Source organism: Bicyclus anynana, chromosome 4, assembly GCF_947172395.1.
Source record: "Bicyclus anynana chromosome 4, ilBicAnyn1.1, whole genome shotgun sequence".
Classification (NCBI taxonomy): Eukaryota; Metazoa; Arthropoda; class Insecta; order Lepidoptera; family Nymphalidae; genus Bicyclus; species Bicyclus anynana.
Window position 1 is genome coordinate 18,025,071 of NC_069086.1, and position 12,683 is coordinate 18,037,753.

Here is a 12,683-nt window from a genome sequence, read left to right on the forward strand (position 1 = left end):
TTATGTCGTTTTATTGTACCCTGCCAAAGACCGATAGCTAGATGTACTTAATTTTAGAAGGGCTGACAATTTCTCAGTATGTGGTCCTATTTGATACCAGTAGGTACAGGTTGGGGTCCCAATAGACCCAAACCCAGTCCCAATAGATAGAATAGACTCGGCACCGGATAGCGTAGTGTTGGTCGACCAATGGCGTGCACTTCATACATGCATTAAAGCACTGCATATCCTCGGTTATAAACCCACGTTCGGCTCACTGCTGAGCTCGAATCTCCTCTCAGAATGAGAGGGGTTAGGCCTTATTCCACCACGCTGGCCCAAGCGGATTGGCAGACTTCACACACGCAGAAAATTAAGATAATTCCTCACGATGTTTTTCCTTCACCGTTATATTTAATTTCTTAAAATGCACACAACTGAAAAGTTGGAGGTGAATGCCCCGGACCGGATTCGAACCCACACCCTCCGGAATCGGAGGCAGAGGTCATCCACTGGGCTATCACTGCTCTCTGCATACCCTAACAAATGATTTTAATGCTTCTCCAGTGCACATTTTCCCAGTCTTCCCCGTCGCCCGCATATCATGGGAGTGACATCAACGAACTTGCCAAGCTTAAGTACTTAGCGATTTAGCGTTCCGGTACGATGTCGTGTAGAAACCGAAAGGGGTGTGGATTTTCATCCTCCTCCTAACAAGTTAGCCCGCTTCCATCTTAGACTGCATCATCACTTACTATCAGGTGTGATTGTAGTCAAGGGCTAATTTAACTTGTAAAGAATAAAAAAAAAAATCCAAAAAAATAAATGTGTAAATCCCAATAATTAATGTGATGGAAGTTGCAGTAGTATAAACCGTGCCGCAACTTCCATCGCTCTTCCCTCATTATAGATGATTACAACATTCAAAATTAACAATCTAAAATTAGAGAAAATAAAAAATCCTAATGATAAAAAACTAACTAAATATTAGTAAAAGGAAAAAAACTAAATAAACAAATAATAGCTTTACATGTGTTGATGCCCAGTGGATATGACCTCTGCCTCCGATTCCGAAGGGTGTGGGTTTGAATCCGGTTCGGGGCATGCACCTCCAACTTTTCAGTTGTGTGCATTTTAAGAAATTAAATATCACGTGTCTCAAACGGTGAAGGAAAACATCGTGAGGAAACATGCATACCAGAGAATTATCTTAATTCTCTGCGTGTGTGAAGTCTGCCAATCCGCCTTGGGCCAGCGTGGTGGACTATTGGCCTAACCCCTCTCATTCTGAGAGAAGACTCGAGCTCAGCAGTGAGCCGAATATGGGTTGATGACGACGAAATATTAGTAAAAGGAAAAAAACTAAATAAACAAATAATAGCTTTACATGTGTTGATGTGCCAAGGGAAGTATAATTAACATTTTATTATAGAAGCTATTTGATAATCTCTCATGGTATTATGGGCATCGTGGAGCAGGGCAGCAGGCCGGGTAAGGCAGCGAGGGGTCCTCCACCATGTAGCAGGGGGGCGCCATCCATGAAGCACTGCATCTAAAAAACAGGCCTTCTTATAAAACTCGTTTGAAGTAGATACTCATTAGTTACTTTTTAACCGACTTCAAAAAAAGGAGGAGGTTATTAACTCTATTTTTTAATCAATAATCCATGGAATCCACGGGCTTTCATGCCAAAGGAGTGGCGGTAAGCTATTTCGGCATGGCTCTCTTAATGACATAATAAAAAGGGTCTTGCCACCATAAATATTCCTGCGCTAATCGAGCCGTTAGGAATCAGTCGGGATGATGGCAAGAGACCTGATGGATTGACGCTGGTTCCCTGGGAAATGGGGCGGGCCCTAATGTGGGACGCTACATGCGTCGACACATTAGCACCGTGTCATATCAGGGAGACAAAATCAAGACCGGGAGCCGCAGCAGAAAAAGCTGAAAGCGGTAAGTGGCTCAAGTATGCCTCTCTGACAGAGAGTTTCATATATGTACCTTTTGCCGTGGAGACCCTTGGGCCATGGAGTCGCAGTGCCAAAAAATTTTTCCGTGCCATTTCACCGCGGCTAGTTGCCTCGACTGGTGACAGAAGGGCTGGCTCATTTTTTGCGCAAAGGATCAGCCTGGCTGTCCAGCACGGAAATGCAGCCAGTATTCTTGCCACCATTCCACGTGGGCATGATTTGTATAGTTATTAGGATAACTTAGCTTAAGTTTCTTATAGTATTCTTTCTCAATAAAAAAAAAAAATAATTATAATTAAAAGCTTCTATTTCCGAAAACAATTTCTAAGATTTATTCTATAGACGTTATGTTGTCTATGATTTTTCCCAGAGAAATAATTTACATAGTATAGGTATAAAAATCAATTATACTTTTCGTTGTAATTATACAACTCAAGAACGTGCTCACCCTTATTTAGTAGATGGCTTATGTAAAGTTTGCACAACATCGGTTGTCATTTATCACATTTTTTGTAACAAATGAATTCAGAAGTAGAAGTTGGGGGCAGGGGTAGGATATGGGTAGGGTAGGGGTAGGGAAGAAGTGCACAAGTCAAAGCGAATCTTGACCGGGTCCGCTTGTAAATAATAAGTGTAAAAAATGACATACAGGTACCTTTCCATTTCCAATGTTTTTAAATCGGACAACTCTGTAAAAAGTTATCTGTGGTTTTACACTATAATTAATGGGTAGACATCCCTCAACAATCATCCCCTGTATTCCTAACCTTTGGGTTGATTTTTTTTCGAATTTATATGGGAACAACTTCAAAATACCCTTTACAATAAAAAAAGAAATTAGATCACTCAATAAAAAATGTATGCGTGTCCATACTAAAAAACTGCAGTAGCTAGATTTATAAATATCAAAAATTCAAAATTTAGACAAAAAGAAATTTACAGTGGAATTCATAGATATTCTACCCGCTGAGTGTCAAATTCTCAAACAAATAGAGATTAAATGCAACATTCGGCCGCTGAATACCCTGGGGGTGCCCCTACAACGTTTATGAATTCCACTGTTAGATACTTACGTCCTCCCTATTAAGGAGCCATTTGCTTTACAGTGAAGCTCCCGACAGCCCGTCTTGCTCGGCGCACTTTCTCCGTACGGTATCACCCCGCCCACCTCAGAAACGTAACATCCTTTCCCTTCTGACAATAAAAGAAAATTATTAAATTACATTACACCCGCGACTTCGTCTGCGTGAAATTTAGTTTTTCACAAATCTCTCGGGAACCATGGATTTTTCCCAGATGATCTATGTGTTAATCTAGAGCAGGATTTCTCAAACTTTCGGCTCCCCGAACCCCTGTTAAATTTCCAAGTGACAGTGAACTCCTTACTAACAGCCAGTTTCTTCATGTAAAGCTAAAGTAAATTAAAAGTAGTAAGTAGTATAGAAGACTTTATTTTTCAGTGAATAAGACCGTCACTTTTTATTTATGACTTTACTTTGACTGTTACTTGCGATGAAGAAAGTGGCCGTAACTAATACAAAAAATAAATTTGACTGTTGAAGAAAATAAGGTTTTTACCCTCACTAGATGGACAGAAGATATCAGCGGATTGCAGGGAGCCGCTGGATGCTGGCGGCTCGAGACCGTTTTGTTTGGAAATCCATGCAAGAGGCCTATGTCCAGCAGTGGACGTCCATCGGCTGATAATGATGATGATGATGATGATGATGATGATGATGATGATGATGATGATGATGTATGTTGATAGCTAAACGGTGTGCATTTCGAAAATCTGACGATTTGAGCGTAACGTAATAGAATGGGAGGGTTCTAAAATTACGAAATAAAACCTTTATTTTTCTTTTATCGAGCCACGAGCGTGGTTAATTTTTTACTTATTTTGAATGAACTGGTCTCCTGAATAATAGTTCAAGTTTTCTGATGATTTCAGTAAGCCGAATTTATAAACATTTTCTTTATAGTCTGTAGCTTTTTTAACCACCGCTGAAAGCAAAAATGTATAACCATTTATTCTTTCTATCTTCTAATCTACCAAATTTAATCGATGTCAATGACGCTTTAGTAAATGCAAATTTAGCATCCCGTGCTCTTCTACACGGATCAACATAGTATTCACTATTTTATATTTACCTATTACATAAGAAAATTCTTGTCTAACGACGACTGCATGAAAAGTTAAGTTAAAAGTCAATTACCTAAATAAGACGAAGATAACGACACCTATCAAGCTAATTGCCTACACAACATCTTTAAAATGCATTAATCTCTCAGACTAAATACATAAGGACGAGTATCGCACCCAAATTCACGAACAAAATTTTCTGCCATTTTCTAAGGAAAACGAGCTTAGATTTCATACATATCTTATACTAAACTAGCAGTTTTTGTTCGTTTTTTACACCATTTAACTACACAAGAAGGTATTTTTACGAAGGTTTTTAACCGACTGACACGATTGTAAACTATGAAACATCGATTCTATAAAGACAGTGTTTATAATCGCATAAGATCGTTGATCATATACTTTGACAGAAAAATAATGTCTTGCGAGGCAGGTCTTTATCTAATTAGTCTGAGATTAATCTATAGTAATTAAAAAGAGGTAAAGTTTGTTAGGTTAGGTTGTGGTAATCTCTGGATCTACTAAACTGATTTTAAAATTCTTTTACCAAAAGAAATCCATTTTATTGGTGAGTGTGATAGGTGTTAGAATAGGCTATATTTTATCCCCGTATTCGCATGGGAACGGGAACTACGCCGGAGAAACCGTGTGAGTCTGTTAGTTAACTATACTGCGAAAAATAAAAAAAATAAGTAGGTGGAGACAATTTAACATAGTAAAGACAAATTGTACTAGGACGTCGATACTTCGATAGTTGAAGAGTTAAATAGCGACATAATACTAGGTGACGCCGCGCCGCCGCTGACGTCACTCGCGTGGTTCCCGTTCCCGTAGGAATACGGGGAAAGAGTATAGCCTGTATATATGTATATACTCGATAAATGAGCTATCTAACACTGTTTTTTTTTTAAATCGGACCGGTAGTTTCCGAGATTAGCGCTTTCGAGCAGACAAACCAACTCTTCAGCTTTATAATATTAGTATAGACTAGGGGACGCCCGCGACTTCGTCTGCCCTTAGACCTCTTTAATCCAGCCCTTACAGTAGTATCGCTGTAAAAATTGAGTAACTTCTCCCGTTTTCCCAACATTTCCCTTCACTGCTCTGCTCCTATTGATCGTAGCGTGATGAAAAGTATACTATAACCTGCCCAGGAGTATGAAGAATAACTGTACTAAGTTTCGTTAAAATCCGTCGAGTAGTTTTTGTTTCTATAACGAATACACAGACAGACAGGCAGGCCCTTACCCCCGATAGTTATTTTGGAAATATATTTCATGTACAGAATTGTCTAATCTATTATAAATAAACTCTTTAAGACTATTTTCAAAAGTGTCAACTAGCCTACTGAAAATTTTTCACCATAAAATAATTAATTTCTCACCAAATGTAATAGGTTTCTTCTCTGCAACCGCTGCAAAAGCAACGCAGAACAGCGAGAGAAACACGACCGCTTGCTTGAACATGTTGAACGATTGTGTTTAACTTTATTTTATCTGTAGACTGTTTAAATAGTAGTGTCTGCAGGTACCTACCTGTTAATCCTTTGTAACTGTAAGCGATTTCTTAATATTAATTTGTATGTACTCTCCTGACCCTTGTTATCACAGTAATATATTGGGTGGTAATATGACAATGTTTTTGAGCAAGAGTAATGAAAAACTCTTGCTCAAAAACATTGTCATATTAACACACCACAGCGGGGTTAAACAAGCATTTCAGCCTCTAGGGGCTAAAGTACCTAGGTACAACACAACACAACACAACAAAACAACAACGAATGGATTCACTTACGAAAGGAGTTTTTTAAACTATTATCTTCCACGTTTACCGCACATACTCATTATTCATCTTCACAGAAATTATGTTACCGGGTAAAAGCATCTCCCTTTATATCCAAAATTGTAGACTTTGTACATTTAATTTTCAATTAAAATAAATCATTGAATATTGTACTAAACTATTTTATTTTCACGCAATCGTAGTAAAAAGCAGAGTGTAACACGTGGGGCTAAACCCATTATAAACTCGGTTTCTTTTTAGCGACCCTCGCCTTACTTCTCGGGCCCTAAAAATACCTCGTATATAATGGGTCTTTTTAGCCCCTTGTATAACAATCTACTATATTATGCCTAATAATTATGGCTTGTGTTGTATGATGGGTTAAGATTTCTTTCTGCTTCCATTCGCGAGGTCGCGGGTTCGATTTTGCTTTTGTATGGCCATCACAGGTTTTCAGTACATTACTATTTTTGATGTTTCTATTTGTACCTACTTTTTAGATTCCCCCTTTATAGGAGAGGGGATATGGTGCTTATATCCACCTGCTCCAATGCGGTTTTGGGGGCTCAAGGTGATGTTTGCTTCTATAACGATCTCTAGATGTGATAACCCTGGACCAGCCTTCTAATATACCAAGGCACGGAGTATCATCAATATCATATCGAGCGTTTGCGATCGTAGAAATAGAATCGACTAGCCACTTGGCTAGGTGGCTAGGGGGGCTGAACCGACCACGGCTCTACATTGGCCATTTTTGTACCTATGCATTTCTTTATCTGAAATATTTTCTTATTTCGTCCTTTTTAGACCCATTTTTACGTAGTCGGGTTATAGTTTTTAAACTTGATTTTTTTAAGAAGAACGTTTGCTCCAGAGAGACAGCATGCAGTATTTTTTTTTTATTCTTTACAAGTTAGACCTTGACTACAATCTCACCTGATGGTAAGTGATGATACAGTCTAAGATGGAAGCGGGCTAACTTGTTATGATGAAAATCCACACCCCTTTCGGTTTCTACACGGCATCGTACCGGAACGCTAAATCGCTTGGCAGTACGTCTTTGCCGGTAGGGTGGTAACTAGCACGGTCGAAGCCTCCCACCAGCCAGACCTGGACCAATTAAGAAAATCTCAATCTGCCCAGCCGAGGATCGAACCTAGGACCTCCGTTTTGTAAATCTATCGCGCATACCGCTGCGCCTCGGAGGCCGTCAAAAAGTTAATATAGTAGTAAAGTTTTAGTCACGAGAAGCACGTTTGTTTCAGAGAGAGTGTTTTTTCCCCGCTTCCATCTTAGATTGCATCATCACTTACCATCAGGTGAGATTGTAGTCAAGGGCTAAATTGTAAAGAATAAAAAAATAAAAAAAAGAGTATGCAGCTATATTTGTTATGCATCGGGTTGTGTTCACGATGTCACAATAATTCGACTGTTTGGCACAGAATCGTGCTTCGGCTAACTCAATTATTGGCTTTGTAAAACTGGGCCACAGACGGTATCTTCTTTTTACCGTAATAATATTTTTTAGATACTGCCAAGGGTATATTCCAGGGTGGTCGGTTCCTGAGGTATTTGTGATAAATCGGTTTTACGCAGTCGAAGTCGTAAATATTCGCTAATCCTACTAATATTATTAACGCGAAAGTTTGTATGGATGTAAGTTTGGATGTTTGTTACTCTTTAACAGGGCCGGCCCGTCCATACGACGAACGGAGCAGGCGCTCCAGGCCCCAAATTCTAGAGGGCACCTAAATGGTAAAGAACATCACTTCGCCATCCGGTGTCCGGGAGTCTGATTTTAGAAGTTATCGTTATTCTATTACCTACTTCAAAAATCCTAGTCTACCGTAAACGGTATTGCGCCTAAATTTTCAATTGGTTACTCCAGAGTATGGTCGAGATCTTCGCGTTCCATACTTACTTTGGACTCACAATGGGGATGATGACTAGGTTTGAATATATTGATTTTTATGATACATTTGGGTAAATAGGAACAATGTTAACTAATTTATACATAAAAAGCAAAGATTGTCTGGATATTTGCAAAATAAATCAAATTATAAAATTTCAAAAACTATTAAAATTTTTTTATCGTAATTAGATGAAAATTCATACAGTTTTAGCTTCCTTACATTAAATGTGACATTTTTTAATAAATGAACTATAAAGATAAACGCACAAATAACAAAAATATTAGTAATTTTGTTTGAACGCTCATACAAATCTAACGATCATTACATTGCCTATGACGTCATTTTTTCGAGCCATGTTGTATGGGGCGTTTTTCAGGGATCCGCGGCAGCACCGCAAATCTGACCCTTTAAACCCCTGTAGCTCCGAAAGTAATGATCGCAGATACCCTGTTACTTTTACAAAATTGCTTTACTATTAGTATACTCTTAATTTATATACAATTTAAAAAACTGTCATCATCCCTAATATTATTAGGAGCCTGGCGCAAACAGGAGAGGCGCCATAATCGGATCTCGCTCCATTCTAAAATTTACTTCGGGCCGGCGCTGCTCTTTAAACACATAATAGTATAATGTATGTAACATTCAAACAATGAGTCACTACTTCGATTTTTATCGTATCGTTTTTGCAATCATCTAATATTGTAATTTCAACGAAATAGCAAAATCATCGTCATTTGACGTAAAGTAGTATTAGTAAATAGTAATGATAATAGCAAGTTGGAATGTTATTTTGACGGAAAAACCTTTATTTTCGTAATTTCGTCGAAATAATCATGTTAGATGATCGTAAATATAAAAAACGGCTAAGTGCGTGTCGAGCCACGCGCAGTGTAGGGTTCCGTAGATTAATTTACCAGTTTAATCCTTTGTATGATATGTTTTTCCTTCACCGTTTGAGACACGATATTTAATTCCTCAAATGCACTTAACTGAATGGTACACGCCCCAGGCCGGATTCGAACCTAGGCCCTTCGGAATAGGAGACAGAGGTTATTACATATTCACTGGGCTATCATGGCTCAATAATTAATATCAGTAATTTAAATCAGAACGCTTTTACCTAAAGTTAAACTAGAAAGAGATAAGATTTTATCATTTGTTTGTTGGTTATGATTGATCCCATAAACTACTTGACCGATTTTGATATTCTTTCACCATTACCAAACTACAGTGGTGAGAGGTTGTGGGTTGTCTGTCGGCCTTAAGACAGTTGAATTTTTCACAGTATTTGTAAAACAAATATGTTCATATTGCCAAAGAGATACAATATTTTTAACCGACTTCCAAAAAGGAGGAGGTTCTACGTTCGGCTGTATGTATGTTTTTTTTCCTCAAACGATTAAACCATTTTAAAGTGTGGAGTGATAATTTGTTATGGTTTAATTTTCGTCGTTAATTGTTTCGGACTAAGCCGAGGTTATCACACAAGTAATAAGTATTTGCGATAACAGCTGTTATACGCAACAGTAAATATATTACTTGAGTATTTCGGATTTATCTGTTATTTTTTGACATTTAAATTATCCACTTCTTAGAAGGTTGTCCCAAAAGCTTGTGAGGATTTTTCATCTTATGAAAGCTGACGTTTGTTTTATCAGCTGATGCTATAACACGTTCGCTGCGGCACTGATTTTTCTGTACTTTCCTCTGGTGCGGCACGAAGTTTTTTGAAGTCATACTAAAACTTTGCGTAGTTCGGTACGAGGTCAATCAACCTCGTAACTCTTGAACACGCTAGACGTACAAGGTCAATTGACCTCGTACAGCAACGAACGTGTTAACCATAATTTAAAGTGAGCCATGATAGCCCAGTGGACCTTTGCCTTCGATTCGGAAGGCGTAGGTTCGAATCCGATCTGGGGCATACACCTCCAACGTTTCAGTTATGTGCAGTTAAATATCACGTGTCCCAAACGTCGTGAAAAAACTTGCATACCTGAGAATTTTCTTAATTCTCTATGAAGTCTGCATGGTGGACTATTAGCCTGATTCCTCTCTTTCTGAGAGGAGAGTCGTGCTCAGCAGTGAATATGGGTTGATGAGAGCCGTGATAGCTCAGTGGATATGACATCTGCCTCCCATTCCGGAGGGTGTGGGTTCGAATACGGTCCGGGGCATGCACCTCCAACTTTTCAGTTGTGTGCATTTTAAGAAATTAAATATCACGTGTCTCAATCGGTGAAGGAAAACATCGTGAGGAAACCTGCATACCAGAGAATTATCTTAATTATCTGCGTGTGTGAAGTCTGCCAATCCGCATTGGGCCAGCGTGGTGGACTATTGGCCTAACCCCTCTCATTCTGAGAGGAGACTCGAGCTCAGCAGTGAGCCGAATATGGGTTGATGACGAATGATGATGACCTACTCGTAATCACAGTTTGCAACTATGGTGTTTGGATCCTAGTGGCTGTGGCAGGTAGCACGCTGAATTCGTTTCTATCTCTCTATCAGCGTATTGCGTTGAGGTAAATAGTATCAAAAACTGTTTTTTTCTACATCTTCACCCATCTCTGCGTTGCACTCGTGCAATATTTTTTTTACTCTCATTTATTTATTTATCCTTTTTTTAATTTTTATAATGTTATTAATTTATACTAACATTATAAAGCTGAAAAGTTTGTTTGTTTGTTTGGTTGGTTTGTTTGGTTTGTTTGTTTGTTGGTAACACCAGGTACAAGAATGTAGTCAAAAACTTAAAAAAAAAACTTAAGGGTTCCTTGTTGTCTACAAAACCCTAAAAAGTATATTTTTTTTGTAATACAGGTATCTGTTTTTTTTAACGAGAATAAAATACGGATGCTAATAATATTTATTTCATTTACTTAAGACAGGTCTAAATAGAAGCTGTGATAGAAGTAAGATACTAAAGAACTTATCAAGTTCAGACTTCTTCGTCACACTCTTCTACTTCTTCCTCTTTAGGGCACTTGATGGTGGGGCAGCAGGCTGGGTGCACCAGAGACAGGTCCTGTGTCACGTAGCATGGAGGCACTGCTGCCGCTACGCCGCAACTGTGAACAGTATACATGAAGCTTTGCTGAGTACAGCGAAGATAACACTGTGACCATCATCGTTTATTATGGATGTAGTGTTTGTGTATACTAAATAGATACCTACAATCTTCTTCTTCTGATAGTGCCATCTCCTATCGGACGTCAGCAATCATTAAGGCTAATTTAACTCTGTTCACTGCTGCGCGATGATCTGGTACTCATATTAAACCATTGGCGTAAGTTCTTGAGCCAAGATGTACGTCTACGACCAGGACTTCGTTTCCCCTTTATCTTTCCCTGGATAATAAGCTGGAGCAGGTGATATTTGGAGTTTCGCATTAAATGACCCAGGTATTCGAGCTTCCTCTGGACTTGTTGCAGAACTTCTGTTGGCATTCCCTATGTTGGCAATACTACATACAATATATCATGTACATTGGTAGTGGGGGCAATGAGACAGTCTATCACCGGCGCTTGATTGGAGTGGTCGTGTGCGATCTGCTTGCCATACCAGTGTAGGAATGAGCCAGCGATTTGCTTATAGGAAGAGGGTTCTTAAAATGGGTATTGTAGTATAGCAGGTGAGAAAATATTACGATAAAGTAATTAAGTGCCTCGTGCGTTTGAATCATAAGGTTTAAGATTTTGACATTTTGATTTTTTCTGTCTTCCAGGAAATTAAGCTAGACCAGAGTTGATTTTGTGTTATATCTCGTGCTTTGGAGAGCGCGTTATGTCGGTCGGTCCCATCTGCTAGTTAACAGTACTGAAGCAGTGTGGTGGATCTAAACTTCAAATTCGCCTTGGTTTTGCAATGAGCCATTTATAAATAGGCTAATAATGAGGAGTGCTGCTTACAATTATATCTCTAGCAGGAGGTTTTGAAATACTCACCCTATTATTTGCACAAAGTCCTGCAGTTATATCGCTGGCAAGAGGTTTTGGAACACTTACCCTACCCTACTATTTGCACAAAGTCCTCCCTGCAGTTATATCGCTGGCAGGAGGTTTTGGAACAGTTACCCAAGTATTTGCACAAAGTCCTCCCTGCAGTTATATCGCTGGCAGGAGGTTTTGGAACAGTTACCCAAGTATTTGCACAAAGTCCTCCCTGCAGTTATATCGCTGGCAGGAGGTTTTAGAACACTTACCCAAGTATTTGCACAAAGTCCTCCCGGCGGTTACATCTCTGGCAGGAGGTTTTGGAACACTTACCCTACTATTTGCACAAAGTCCTCTCTGCAGTTATATCGCTGGCAGGCGGTTTTCGAGGGTTCTCCTTCGCCGAACGGTATTACATCTTTAAGATCCGAAATATAACATCCTTGCTTATTTGCTGGAAAAAATAACAAAAAGGAATTGAAGTGGAAACCTCCCCTACATGTACAGTGGTGATGAATTTTTTTACGCGTTTATTTCATAGTGTGGGGTATCGTTGAATAGGTCTTTGAAATTTCTGAGGGTTCTATAATATTGAGCGTTTAAGAGTTAATTTTTGTTAGAGTCAAGTGACACCCCCCCCCCCCCCCCCCTTTACCGGCTAAACAGTTGTCTATGGATACGTGAAAAAATTCACGAGAGTAGGATACATAAAGAAACTAGCTGACGCCGCGTGGTTTTACCTGCGTGGTACCCGTTCCCGTAGGAAAACGGGTATAATATATAGCCTATAGCCTTCCTCGATAAATGGGCTATCTAACACTGAAAGAATTCCTGAGATTAGCGCATTCAATCAAACAAACAAACTCTTCAGCTATCTAAATTAGTATAGATTATGTTTCGCAGCTTCATTCTTTGCGATTTACAGGTTTACGTAGTGTAGTAGTGCCCCCACGCATTA

The 12,683-nt window shown here is 39.1% G+C and overlaps 1 long non-coding RNA gene across 1 annotated transcript; it reads right to left on the reverse strand.

Annotated features, from left to right (window-relative positions):
• Nucleotides 1–10,653: 10,653 nt before the first annotated feature.
• LOC128198051 (uncharacterized) lies at nt 10,654–12,268 on the reverse strand. Its single transcript, XR_008250792.1, has 2 exons — nt 12,059–12,268; nt 10,654–10,861 (listed from the first exon to the last, which is right to left on the reverse strand). It is a non-coding gene; the product is annotated as an uncharacterized LOC128198051 (long non-coding RNA).
• Between the last annotated feature and the right edge of the window lie 415 nt (nt 12,269–12,683).